A 15,087-nucleotide genomic window follows, 5' to 3' on the forward strand; every position below is an offset into this window, starting at 1 on the left:
AAACATAAGGCATCGCTCAACTCAAGAAGAGCATCTGTGTCTACACCCCAAGGAAACAGAAATTCCTCAATGGGTACCAACAATGCAATGCAAGTTGGGGCACAGGAACTTATGAATGACTGCACATCCCCTAGACGGATCCCTGCGTTATCCAGCCCTCAGTGGCACCAAAATCAAACCGTCGAAGCAGCATCGTGGACTGTGGAGACAAAAATCATCTCAAATCCCTGGAGAGGGCAAACTCACATTGCCAATGTCGTCAAGAACACGGAGGCAGACCCTGGAGAGAGCAAACTCACCCTGGAGAGGGCAAGACTCACGCACAAGTCTGGAGAGGCGACGACTAATACTCACCCTGGAGAGGGCAAACTCACCCTGGAGAGGGCAAGACTCACGCACAAGTCTGGAGAGGCGACGACTAATACTCACCCCGGAGAGGGCAAACTCACCCTGGAGAGGGCAAACTCACCCTGGAGAGGGCAAGACTCACGCACAAGTCTGGAGAGGCGACGACTAATACTCACCCCGGAGAGGGCAAACTCACCCTGGAGAGGGCGAACTCACCCTGGAGAGGGCAAGACTCACGCACAAGTCTGGAGAGGCGACGACTAATACTCACCCCGGAGAGGGCAAACTCACCCTGGAGAGGGCAAACTCACCCTGGAGAGGGCAAGACTCACGCACAAGTCTGGAGAGGCGACGACTAATACTCACCCCGGAGAGGGCAAACTCACCCTGGAGAGGGCAAACTCACCCTGGAGAGGGCAAGACTCACGCACGAGCCTGAAGAGGCGACGACTAATACTCACCCTGGAGAGGGCAAACTCACCCTGGAGAGGGCAAGGCTCACGCTACCAAAGTGACTAGAAGCGCGGAGGTATGCACCAACCTGGAGAGGCTACTCAACAATTTTCCCACCTGAAGACACTACAAGTCGGAAGGATGGCTTATTCCCCGGACAATTGGGTCAACTCCTTTACTTGTCAATCGGTACACCAAAAGGCCGTTTGACTAAGTAAAGGGGGCGCAGCTGTAGACCCCTAAAATTGTCCGGGTCAGAAATAAAGCTTGAAGACTCTCGAAGACTGAAGGAAGATCAGCCAGAAGGACTCCTGGAAGGCCCTAGGAGGGTTCTCTGTAGGTCTAGAGGTCTTAGAATAGCTTAAAATAAGGAAGTGGAGGGAATAAAGCCCAATACGGCCGTACTAAACTTAATACGGCCGTATTGAAGCTTCAATATGGCCGCAGTGAACTCAATACGGCGTATTAAGGGAGTCGGTTACGCGTGGGGAAGGTGTTAGCACCCCACAGCGCCCCTTTCGGGTTCCCTATGACAGATTATTTTCTAAAATAACAGCGTAAAATTACTAAATTACCCCTATTTATTCTAAACGATTATAAATTAACTATCTACATGATGACAGTTTAAATATGCACACAGAAAGCAGTAAAAGGAAGGATTTAAGAAGAAACCTTTGAAGCGTGCTTTTATATATTTCGTAAAACTGGGAAGCTTTTTGGCGTTCCCTCGCTCTACAAGCCCGCTCGCTCCCTCCTATAAAATTTTAACTATGGAAATCCAGAGGATTTCCCTTCGACTAGGTTCGAATCTCCAAGCTAAGTGCTCGGAATTCCAGAACTTCGTCGGATCGACTCCCAGAGAGATTTCTAGGGCAGAACACTGCTCAAAAACCCCAGAATACTCAAGGAGGGAGTCAAAACTGAGTGTGAAAGTGTGAAATGACGTCCAATTGGCGTCATATTTATAGGGAACAGGCCCAATACGGGCTACAGAATCAATACGGCCGTATTGAAATTTTTGAACTTCAATACGGCCGTATTGAATTCAATACGGCCGTATTGAAATTCAGAAATTTCAATACGGCCGTATTGAGTTCACTGCGGCCGTATTGAAGCTTCAATACGGCCGTATTGATTTCAGTACGGCCGTATTGAAGTTTCAGAAACTTCAATACGCCGTATTGAGTTCACTGCGGCCATATTGAAGCTTCAATACGGCCGTATTAAGTTCAGTACGGCCGTATTGGGCTTCATTCCCTCCACTTCCTTATTTTATGCTATTCTAAGACCTCTAGACCTACAGAGAACCCTCCTAGGGCCTTCCAGGAGTCCTTCTGGCTGATCTTCCTTCAGTCTTCGAGAGTCTTCAAGCTTTATTTCCGACCCGGACAATTTTAGGGGTCTACAGCTGCCCCCCCTTTACTTAGTTAAACGGTCTTTTGGTGTACCGATTGACAAGTAAAGGAGTTGACCCAATTGTCCGGGTAATGTGCCATCCTTCCGACTTGTAGTGTCTTCAGGTGGGAAAATTGTTGAGTAGCCTCTCCAGGTTGGTGCATACCTCCGCGCTTCTAGTCACTTTGGTAGCGTGAGTCTTGCCCTCTCCAGGGTGAGTTTGCCCTCTCCAGGGTGAGTATTAGTCGTCGCCTCTCCAGGCTCGTGCGTGAGTCTTGCCCTCTCCAGGGTGAGTTTGCCCTCTCCAGGGTGAGTTTGCCCTCTCCGGGGTGAGTATTAGTCGTCGCCTCTCCAGACTTGTGCGTGAGTCTTGCCCTCTCCAAGGTGAGTTTGCCCTCTCCAGGGTGAGTTTGCCCTCTCCGGGGTGAGTATTAGTCGTCGCCTGAGTCTTGCCCTCTCCAAGGTGAGTTTGCCCTCTCCAGGGTGAGTTTGCCCTCTCCGGGGTGAGTATTAATCGTCGCCTCTCCAGACTTGTGCCTGAGTCTTGCCCTCTCCAGGGTGAGTTTGCCCTCTCCAGGGTGAGTTTGCCCTCTCCGGGGTGAGTATTAGTCGTCGCCTCTCCAGACTTGTGCGTGAGTCTTGCCCTCTCCAGGGTGAGTTTGCCCTCTCCAGGGTGTCCACTAGATTCGACCTGCTCTGATACCACTAAAGTGTAACGACCCGATTGGCCATTTCACTTACCACTAAACACACCGGAAACACTAGGCAGAATAGAACAAGTATATAAATATAGAGTCTAGAACATAAATATATACATATGTCCCAAATCCAACTAGCGTTAGGGCATGAAAACAAAACAATTACATCCATGTCACTATGCCAAGTGAACAAACAGACAAAACATCCATAGGTATCAGCTTCAACTCTCAGTTGCCGACCTATCACAAATCCTCCACCTATCCCTGCTCTACTCCAGTACATAGTACGATCATAGCAGTCCAACCACATGGAAAACACAAAGGGTAAGCTAGTATAAAGAGAAACAACATATGGGAAATCTTTAACAATAACAAAATTTCTGACCATCAACGCTTTATCAATAAACATCCAGTCAATTATTTCCACACAGATTTACCAATACACACAAAATGCGTCGTCACGCATATCACCTCGAAGATCTCCTACAACACCTCAGCCTTTCGGCCTACAACACCTCAGCCTTTCGGCCTACAACATCCAGAAGCAACACACAGTAACACACAACTATTCAGCTTAACATATCAACTTACAAGAATATGCAACTAATATATTTGAACATCATCAATACTATTATCTACTATAGATTCCTCCATTTCAAATTAACTCAGCATAAACAACAATTTCACATCATATGATACAACTTCACTCACGCGCCCGGCGCACTAGTAGTTGCGCCCAGCGCAGTACAACCAGAGAGTATCGAGGGGGGGGGGGGGTCCGTGCGCCCAGCGTAGGTGTGCCCGCGCCCGGCGGGCTCAACCAGAGAACCCAAGGCTCTCTCGCGCTTGACGCAATGGCCATTGCGCCCAGCGCTGGCCAGACAGAGACTCAAGGAGTCTCACGCGCCCAGCGTGCACAACCCTGCGCCTAGCGTGGGGAAGGCAGAGACCTCCCTTGGTCTTGCGCCCAGCGCCCATGAGGCAGAGACTCCCAAGGAGTCTCACGCCCAGCGCGACAAGGGACGCGCTCAGCGCCTAAAAGAAGAACCAAAACCTGCCATAACTGGTATCGCGCCCAACGCGGGCCAGCCAGAGACCCACAATCTCAAGCGCGCTCAGCGCACTCATCATGGCGCTCAGCGGGCTTGACCAAATAGGTCCCTTGATGGCCGCGCGCCCAGGCGCGAAGAACCCCGCTCAGCGTGAAGCTTAGCAGCAACCAACCATTTTCGAACAAATTCATCAAAGACCTGCGAAAAGACCAGAAACTTCACATGCAATCGGTTCAAAACACTACATTTTCATCCAAGAGTCCAAAAGTACTACCCTTTTCAACATGCAACAACAATCAAGACTGTTCCCCAAAATTTCTCAACAATCCCCGAAACCCCAAAAACAACTAGTTTCCTTAATCCAGCCACGAATCAGCCATCGACAAGCATCTAACGAGTTCCTAGAATTCGTCCACAACCAAAAATAGCGAAAAAGAACAAAATACTAACTTCCCTTACCTCACTCAAGGAAATCGAGCTTCGGAAAGAAATGGAGAAGAAGAGAGTTGAAAAAGGAGATGAGGAAAAAGGCTCCGCACGATTTCGACCAGAATCCACCCTTCAATCAGCACCTTAAGTTGAAATGGAGCACCAAATTGGTCACATGGAAAAGCAAGTGAGAAGTGAGTGAATAGAGGGCTAGCAAAGTGATGAAGAAGAAAAATGAGAATGGGTCCGGGGAGAAGGAGAAGAAAAAAAAATAAAAGGGGCCTCACAAAAATCAATAAAATTTTAAATATATATATGTTCTTACCGGAAATCTGCTGTAGAGCTGATCTGCCAGGTAAGATCGGTGAGCCTCCTTCACTGGTACGTTGATGCTCCAAGATGGGGGTGGTACCTGCAAAAGAGACTCCGATGCTAAAGTTAGTGTTTGTGGGAGTATGAATCTCGTATAAGTAATGCACGTACCTTAGTGTGAATTAGGGTTGCTTTGGGCCTTGGGCTTGAGATAAGATATGATAAGATTAGGTAGTGGATCTCGTCTGAAGCGAGATCCCTCGAGATCAGTTATGATCTGCTTAAATGTCGAGCTGACGTCGCGTAGCGCTTTCCCGACCTCATCTTGTGCTGTGATGCCGAGCTCGGAGCTCGGCTTCGCAGTACGGACAGTACACTAGCCCCTCGAGCTCCGAAGACCGTAGGTCGAGGAGTTAAGACCGAGCTCACTGGAGGGAAGTGACCTTTCGCGTACTTCTGCCTGTTGAGATGCCATGTGTCGTAACTGTTCATTTTCCGAAAATGTGCAAGCGGCATGGTAACAAGATTGTATTTTTATCTGTTTGATGACGTGGCCTCTTTGAGCCGATGTGGTATTCCGATGTCCATGTTTCATGGCCGAGCTGAGGAACTCGGCAATGATGAGTTTATTGCTTGGTCAGGCTGGTAAACCTTTATTGAGTCAACAGATTGGTGAGGGAAAAGTCGGCAACTTGGCTGGCCAGTACACTTGCCCCCCGAGCACCGAGTGATGTAAGAGCGAAGGGGCTTCTGAGGAGCTCCCAAATTTGTTGTTTGAAGGTTCGAGCTCGACCTTGGCATATCAAGGTTCGAACTCGACCTTGGTTAAGAATATGTAGTCTCAAGGTTCGGACTCGACCTTGGCATAACAAGGTTCGAACTCGACCTTGGTTAGAAAATATGATCTCAAGGTTCGGACTCGACCTTGGCATATCAAGGTTCGAACTCGACCTTGGTTAAGAAAATATGATCTCAAGGTTCGGACTCGACCTTGGCATATCAAGGTTCGAACTCGACCTTGGTTAAGAAAATATGATCTCAAGGTTCGGACTCGACCTTGGCATATCAAGGTTCGAACTCGACCTTGGTTAAGAAAATATGATCTCAAGGTTCGGACTCGACCTTGGCATATCAAGGTTCGAACTCAACCTTGGTTAAGAAAATGTAATCTCAAGGTTCGGACTCGATCTGGGCATATCAAGGTTCGAACTCGACCTTGGTTAAGAAAATGTGATCTCAAGGTTCGAACTCGACCTTGGTTAAGAAAATATGATCTCAAGGTTCGGACTCGACCTTGGCATATCAAGGTTCGGACTCGACCTTGGCATATCAAGGTTCAAACTCGACCTTGGTTAAGAAAATATGATCTCAAGGTTCGGACTCGACCTTGGCATATCAAGGTTCGAACTCAACCTTGGTTAAGAAAATATGATCTCAAGGTTCGGACTCGACCTTGGCATATCAAGGTTCGAACTCGACCTTGGTTAAGAAAATGTTATCTCAAGGTTCAGACTCGACCTTGGCATAACAAGGTTCGAACTCGACCTTGGTTAAGAAAATATGATCTCAAGGTTCGGACTCGACCTTGGCATATCAAGGTTCGAACTCGACCTTGGTTAAGAAAATATGATCTCAAGGTTCGGACTCGACCTTGGCATATCAAGGTTCAAACTCGACCTTGGTTAAGAAAATGTAATCTCAAGGTTCGGACTCGACTTGGGCATATCAAGGTTCGAACTCGACCTTGGTTAAGAAAATGTGATCTCAAGGTTCGAACTCGACCTTGGTTAAGAAAATATGATCTCAAGGTTCGGACTACACCTTGGCATATCAAGGTTCGAACTCGACCTTGGTTAAGAAAATATGATCTCAAGGTTCGGACTCGACCTTGGCATATCAAGGTTCGAACTCGACCTTGGTTAAGAAAATATGATCTCAAGGTTCAGACTCGACCTTGGCATATCAAGGTTCGAACTCGACCTTGGTTAAGAAAATGTAGTCTCAAGGTTCGGACTCGACCTTGGCATAACAAGGTTCAAACTCGACCTTGGTTAAGAAAAATGATCTCAAGGTTCGGACTCGACCTTAGCATATCAAGGTTCGAACTCGACCTTAGCATATCAAGGTTCGAACTCGACCTTGGTTAAGAAAATATGATCTCAAGGTTCGGACTCAACCTTGGCATATCAAGGTTTGAACTCGACCTTGGTTAAGAAAATATGATCTCAAGGTTCGGACTCGACCTTGGCATATCAAGGTTCGAACTCGACCTTGGTTAAGAAAATGTAGTCTCAAGGTTCGGACTCGACCTTGGCAAGTCGTCATGGTTAATGTGCCAATACCGAAAATGTATGGGAATGAAGTTGCTTTGTTGCTTTATTTCTAAGGTGTGCCTCGTTAAAACCTTCCTTGGCCAAAAACCCTTTTCTTTAGTGGGAAAAAAAGGCCGAGGAGGAAAAAGAGTACATCACCTGAATTTACAAGTTAAGAGAAATAAAATTTGAGGTGGGTGGAATTCCAGATTCCAAATTTTCCTTTGGAGGGATCTGTTCTTGCTTCTCCCCGTAATCGCTAAACAAGGTCGTCAACTTTAAATGTTCGTGGCCTGACCTTGGTCTTGCTTTCCTTGTGTTTCGTCGCGAATTGCCTTGCGAAACTCGGCATGCTCCTCCATCTGGATGTAGCCGGTAGCACGAGCACGAAGCTCATCCATGTCGCGAGGGGCTTCTCGGCACAGGCTGTCGAGGAACGGTCCCGGCTTGAGTGCCATGAGCATGGCGTGTAAGGTGACCTCGGGATTCAAGTTGCGAATCTTCATAGAGATGCCAGTAAAACGTTCCATGAACGCCCGTAGTGGTTCGTCGTCGCCCTGTCTGAGGCTGGCCAGAGCAGCCGACGTTACGAGGTGAGGTCGACTCGTTGCATACTGCGCCGTGAATCGTCTGACCAGAGTGCCGAAGTTGTCAATTGACTCGGCAAGTAGCTGGGTATACCAGTTGAGTGCGGCCCCTTTGAGCGAGGTCGGAAAAACCCTACACAAGATAGCATCATTGTTAGTGTAGAGGTTTACCTGGGTCGCATACAGGTCAACGTGCTCATCGGGGTCCGTCGTGCCATCATAGCGATCGAGGTGGAGAGGCTTCCACCCTTGAGGGAGTGGTGTCTCCATGATGCCGTCCACAAAGGGATGACGGCGGAAGGTTGCTTGACCCCCTGTGACATGAGTCGGGGCTTTGCTGACTTCATGGACCGATTTGTTCGTCGGAACATGAGACCGATGCGTGGCAGGTCGTGGAGTCGGTGCCCTAGTCGCAGTTCGGGGCTGAGAGACCGAGTGCCCTTCTTCCTTGTGGAGGTTGCTCGCCTCAGGAGGATGATCAGAGGGGTGCCGAGGGAGTTGGGCGCGAATCCGCTCGTTTTCAGCGCGTAGCGCCGCTAGATTTGCTTCATTGGCGGTCTGCATCGCAACTAGGTCAGTTTCGTGCTGGGCACGCATGTTTCGCATATCGGCGTCGTGTTGCTGCCGCATCTGTTCGACCTGGTCGATCAGTCTCCTTAATGTGGCTTCGTTGTCCATGGTAGTTGAGTGGTTTGTGTCGTCTGTTGCGCGTCTGCTATGGCTTCTGGTGAATACCATAAGCGTGGCCAATAAGAGCTGTCTTGATCGGCCCCACGGTGAGCGCCAAATGTTCTTACCGGAAATCTGCTGTAGAGCTGATCCGCCAGGTAAGATCGGTGAGCCTCCTTCACTGGTACGTTGATGCTCCAAGATGGGGGTGGTACCTGCAAAAGAGACTCCGATGCTAAAGTTAGTGTTTGTGGGAGTATGAATCTCGTATAAGTAATGCACGTACCTTAGTGTGAATTAGGGTTGCTTTGGGCCTTGGGCCTGAGATAAGATATGATAAGATTAGGTAGTGGATCTCGTCTGAAGCGAGATCCCTCGATATCAGTTATGATCTGCTTAAATGCTGAGCTGACGTCGCGTAGCGCGTGCCCGACCTCATCTTGTGCTGTGATGCCGAGCTCGGAGCTCGGCTTCGCGGTACAGACAGTACAATATATATATATATATATATATATATATATATATATATATATATATATATATATGAAAGGGTTATAATAACACTGGTATAATTTTTGCTAAGTATTACACCAGTCAATAACTTTATATTAAATGAGAATTTAAAATTCTTTACTCTTAAATCATATATACAAAATTGAAAATTAGAAATAAGTTGATTGTTAATTATAAAAGTAATTATATATAAATAAAGATTAATTAAATATATTATTATTATTATTATTCATAATATAATTATTATATATTATTATATTTTTATAGTAATCTAACGGTTGGATTTACAAAATTTACATTTAATATAAAGTTATTGAGTGGTGTATAATACTTAGTAAAAGTTACACTAGTGTTAGTATAAAAACCTCTCTCTCTCTAGATATATATATATATATATATATATATATATATATATATATATATATAAAGAGAGAGAGAGAGAGAGAGAGAGAGACAGAGAAAATGAATGGAAGATAAATAGTTAAATAGTTATTTGATTATCTATAGAAACAGATAAAGGGAAATATACGTGATCTTGTAACTGATTTTTGTCTCCAAAATTATGGATAATTATACTCTTAATTCTTAAGAAATAAATAAATAATTTTTAATTATTTTACTTTTAAAAATATTTAAAGACACGAAGTGTGTGTTTCCTCTTTCTCCTAGTATATATAATGGTACTTGATAACCTAATTTAATATATGAAGAGATATCCTTTTTACTCCAAGAGTAAGTTTACCTAGACTTACTCCGTTCAATAACTCATGTTCAACATTAAATTTCAACGATCCAACTGTTCAATTTAAAATTCTTAATGCATAGATCAAATATGCAAATTTTTAGAAAATTTGAAAATTATTTGATACTTCATTTCATTAATTCAAATTGACGGATAATCATAAAATCATTTTATACATTGATTCAAATTAATGAAACGAAGTATCAAATAATTTTCAAATTTTCTGACAATTTACATATTTGATCTAAAAATAAATAATTTAAATTATAATTTTAAATAAAAATAAGTAGATTGTTAATTATAAAAGTAAGTATATATAAATAAAGATTAATTAAATATATTATTAATATTATTAAATTTTTTATTCGTAATATAATTATTATATATTATTATATTTTTTATAGTAATGTAAGAGTTGAATTTATAAAATTCATATTTTAATATAAAGTTATTGAGCAATGTGTAATACTTAGTAAAAGTTACACCAGTATTAGTATAACCTTCCTCTCAATAACTCATGGTTTTTGTTGAATTTCATCGATCAAATTGTTAAATTAAAAGATTAAATTTTACTAATAATTAATATAAAAAAAATTAATTAACTTTGGAATAAATTATTTGCTAATTAACAATATAATTGAAACATTAATTATTTTAAGTTATTTAACTAAAATCTTAGTTATTGACAATTTATTACATGATCTTAATATTTTTTTATAACTAATATCTGGTTTTAAATTTGATATGAAAATATTATGATATAATTAGATAAGATTTTAAGTTAGTATTTTATTAATGGTTGATAATTAGAAAATAAAAACAAGGATAAATACATTTTTTGAATTTTATATGTTTGATTTAAGATAAATAAATATATTAAATTAATTAATAATTTATTTAAAATATTAAAATTTAATTTATAAGTATGTAATAAATAAATATTTATAATTTTATAAATTATATTATCATTATAATTATAAAATTAAATAATTTAAATTATAATTTTAAATAGAAATAAGTAGATTGTTAATTACAAAAGTAAGTACATATAAATAAAGAATAATTAAATATATTATTATTATTATTATTCGTAATATAAAATTATTATATATTATTATTATAGTACAAATATGAGATTGTATAGTTGAAGATGACTTAAATGAATTAATTTGTACAAGTTAAACTAACAACATGGATATACATTTCGGTAACTTATCTCATTAGAACTTCACAGTTAAGCGTGCTTGACCTAGAGTAATATAGAGATGGGTGACTTTCTGGGAAGTTTCCCAGAAATTTTGCAAGTAAGGATAAAACACGCTAAAAAGTGAAATGTCGTGAAATAGAACTCTTGGAAGACCAAATATGAGGGCTGTCACATTAATAAATTTATTAAAATTAAACAAAAATTATAATTTCTGACAAAATTTTCTCATAGAAATTTCTGACGGAATTTTCCATCAGAAATTTCTGACGGAATTTTCCATCAGAAATTTTTGACAGAATTTTCCATCAGAAATTTTTGACAGAATTTTTTGTCAGAAATTTTTCGTCAAAAATTTCTAACAAAAATTTCTGTCAAAATTTTTCGATGGAAATTTTTGTCAGAAATTTCTGACAGAATATGGTATTTCTGACAGATTTTTTTTCCAACGCCATTTTTTCTGACGGATTTAAATCCGTCAGAAAAAAAATTCGTCAGAAATTAGCATTTTTCTTGTAGTGAGATCACTTTGCAATTTCTCTCTTTACCTTCATATTTTGTTATAATTCATGTTGAATTGATAAAAAAGAATTTTAAGATAGTAAAGAAATGTTTTCTTGAATATTACAGATTGTTGATTTGTAAAATCTGATATGATATATGCAATCTGGTAAAAAAGTGAAGAAATGTAATTACTAAAATCAATTTGGATTACAACTTCTATTTCGTTGTGTAATAAATTTGATATACTTTGTATCTTGTTTGGTTTGTAATCTGAATGTAATTAGTAAAAAGTTGTATAAGAAAGAAAGTAATTAGCGAAAGAGTAAGAAAGACCATTAGAAGCCTTCTAAGCAAAGAATCTATTCAACCCCCGTCTAGATTCGTGTTCAACCCGGGACCAACACAAAGCATATAACATACTATCATAACCCGAAAATTTTTTATTTCACGAGCAATCCTTTTGAAAAATCTCATCAATTAAGGAATGCCCCAACACCAGACAAATCCTTAACTAATGTTTTTTTATTCGAAATAGGTTCATGGAGTCGTCACCAATGTTTTACTCAAAACATTGGAAAAAGAAAGAATTTTTGAAGATACAATAATGGCCTTAACAACCAAGATTGGGTTGGGGGGTCAATTACGTATAGGGAAGGTGTTAGCACCCCTATAACACCCTAAGTCAGTACCCTCATGATGAGATTAACGTAATAATGAATAATATTTTAAATACTTATATCCCCTTTTTATTGATTACATTCTTGAATCTTAAATTACATTATTGATTTTTAAAAGTTTACATAATGGTCGTTTATTCAATGTAATATTTACTACAAGAAAAGAAGAGAAGAGAATGGATTGAAATACCTCGTAATGGAGCTTCTAGTTAGATCTTCAAATTTGAGACTTTCAAGGTGTTTTTTGCCTACCTTTCACACTACAAAAATACCTCATAAATCTCAAGAAATAAAAATGGAGGAGGAGAGAGAATGATGGAAGAGCATGGGCTAAAGGCCCAACCACTAGAGCTATGGCCAGGAGGTTACTTGAAGATTTGACTGCTTCAGAGCTTAGTGGGCCCGATGGGCTTGGTGGGCCTAGGGTGCTTCTTACTTGGGCTTAATTGAATATACACCATGTTTAATTGTATTTCTTAGTTTAGGAATCTATTTTCATGTTGGTCTTGTATTTTGACCATAGATTAGGGTTTAGGCTAGTTGGGCCTAGTTTTGGGCTTCATGGGCCTTTGGGCTTTTGGTACCCAATATTGGGCTCATTATTTTCCTTGTAATATTTCCTATTGATTGTATTCATTAGACCATTGTATTTTGGTCATTAGAATAGGATTATATGAAGAAAACATTAATAGGAGAATTAGGTTTCATTTAGACATCATTTAGAAGTAATTTGAGTTGAATTTGAGTCACATGGTTTGCATGGGATGGATCCGGCCATGTGAGCTCCAAATTCACCTCAAATCACTTCTAAATGACTCCTAAATGAGGGTAGCATCTGAATTAGTCACGTTGGAAGCCAAAGTTTGAATTTCAAATTCAAACTTGAAATTCAAACTAGGCGCCAATTTGGATGATTTAGAATTGCCGCCCAAAGTTAACCTAGTTGCTTCCTATAAGTGTATCTTTTTCCACCTTTTGTAAACACTTTTGAATATATGAGATATCTGAATTGTATTCAGCCATTCAAGAGTCACCGAAACTCCAAGAGAGAGAGCTTTAGAGAGTGCCTTCAAATTCCTTAGGAAAACCTAGTTTCCTTCCCTTTGAAGTGTGCAATCCCTTGTAGCTTGAGCTTGGATACTTCCTTCTATGGATTAGGTCTTCTAATCCGCCATTCCTCATCCATTTTGAGCTTCCATTCATTCGGTCTCCATCTCCTTTGAAGAAGATCCGTGCCTAGAAGAAGCTTGGAGGAGTTCACATCTTCATTTCTCCTACTTCTTCTATCATTTTTGGTATCAAGAGCAAGGTCTTCAAGGAGATAAGTGTTCTTCATTTTTGTGTCCGTGTTCTTGTGTTCTTGTGTTTGTCTTGTCTTAATTTGAGTTTCAATTTTCGGATCTATATTGTTGATGTTCTTGTGTTCATAGATCCATTGGTTGATTGTTCTTGATTTTCTTCCTCAATCAACTTGTTTAGGAACTTTTTGCTTGTGCTTATAATTTGTTTTCTTTGAGTTTCTCCATTATTGTATGTGTCCGTGATTGGACCTCATGCATATGCATTAGATTTTGGTTTTTAATCTTGTTTTGTCTTAGAGTTTGTGTGTAGTCCTTTTATGTCACAAAATTCCTTGAATAGCATGTTGACCTAATTTTTGTGTTAAGTGCATTGTTCATTATTTTGGCTCTCGGTTTGCTTCTCTTTGTGCTTACCTATATGTGCTTTTCTTTTACCTTATTGTGTTCATAATTTGCTATTAGTTCTAGCAAATTTCTTTAGAGTTAGGTTTCTATTGTGTACTTAAGTTTTCAATTCAATTTCCTTTGAAAATTTCTTAAAAAATTTTGTGACCTAAAATTTCAAGTGTTTAACCTACTTCTAGTGCACTTTTCTTGTGGATTCAAATTTTTTTTTAAAAAAAAAGGAGGCTGAAAAACAGAGATAAAACAGAGCCTAAACAAAAGAAAAGACCTAAAGTTCAAAAGAAAAATAGTTCAAAAAGAATCCAAACCAAAACCTAAAACTAGTGCACTAGTTTATCATTTTCACTTGAAATTTGACCTAATTTTTGGCTGATTTGTATTCTCGGTTTCTATAGCTTGGAATCTCTAAAAATTTTGAAACAAAAGGCAAATATACTCTCTGGACTCTTAATTTGATACTGGAAAAAGAAAGAATTAAAAAAAAAATAGAGAAAGAAAATTAAAAGGAAAAAGCCGAGAGGTATACAAGTTGAAAAACCTACTTGATTCCTTGTTATTGTTTTGGCTACTACTTTTGCTATACTTGTCCAATTGTCTTCAAATTTTTTTTGTTTTGTTCATCTATTCTAGTACCTATCTAGGAACTCTTCTCTCTGAGTGCTAGCTTTTATTTGGAGTCTTAATTTTCAGTTTTACTTGTTGAACCTCTTTGAGTCTTGTCATATACATCTATTACTCTTAATTTTGGTATAAGCTTTTCAAATTGTGCTTTGTTGCTTGTCTAGTTTTCTTTCAATAATTTCCTGTGCTGGAAGTGGCCTTAAATCCTTGCTCAAGGATCAAGCATTGCTCAACAAAGAGTAGGAAAAATTTTGGACACTATAATCACCAAATTTGACCTAATTTAGTGACCAAAATCATCCTAAATCTCCTTCACTTGAGTGACCAATTTCCTTCACCTTGTGAGGCATCCACCTTAACCTCTTTGTTGTGTTTCTTTTGCAGGTCCAGGATCAGCATATTGAAGGATTAGTGGTGGATTAAACACTTGGTTAAGTGTTAGAAAAGTTGAACACAAAACCGCCACTAATTGGTCTTCAAAGCCGCCACTTTATTGCTTTTTAGGCTAGTTTAATTTTTGTCAATTCTCTTGTATTTTTAAACCAATTTGTAAAGCTTGGAGGGAGTATTAAGAAGCTGGTCAGGTATATCTACACCCTTGATAGACTCTCACATGTAGTACTAGTGGAAGTGGCTTGGAAATTTCATATGTTTCAAGCTTCCACTTAGGATATCCGACTAGTTGCTTAACTTGCTTCTTTTAAGTTTTCTTGTACTTAATTGCTTTGCTTTGTTGCCTATAAACGTCTAGACTTGTGTAGTTTTATTTGCTCACGTTTAGTTAAGTGTCAAAAACAAACAAATTGTGAAAAAGCATACAAAAATTTTTGTGAAAAGTTTTGAGGAATTGGAAATACCACAAAGG

The sequence above is a fragment of the Cajanus cajan genome, chromosome 1 (genome assembly GCF_000230855.2).
Source record: "Cajanus cajan strain Asha chromosome 1, NIPB_CcT2T_4, whole genome shotgun sequence".
NCBI lineage: Eukaryota > Viridiplantae > Streptophyta > Magnoliopsida > Fabales > Fabaceae > Cajanus > Cajanus cajan.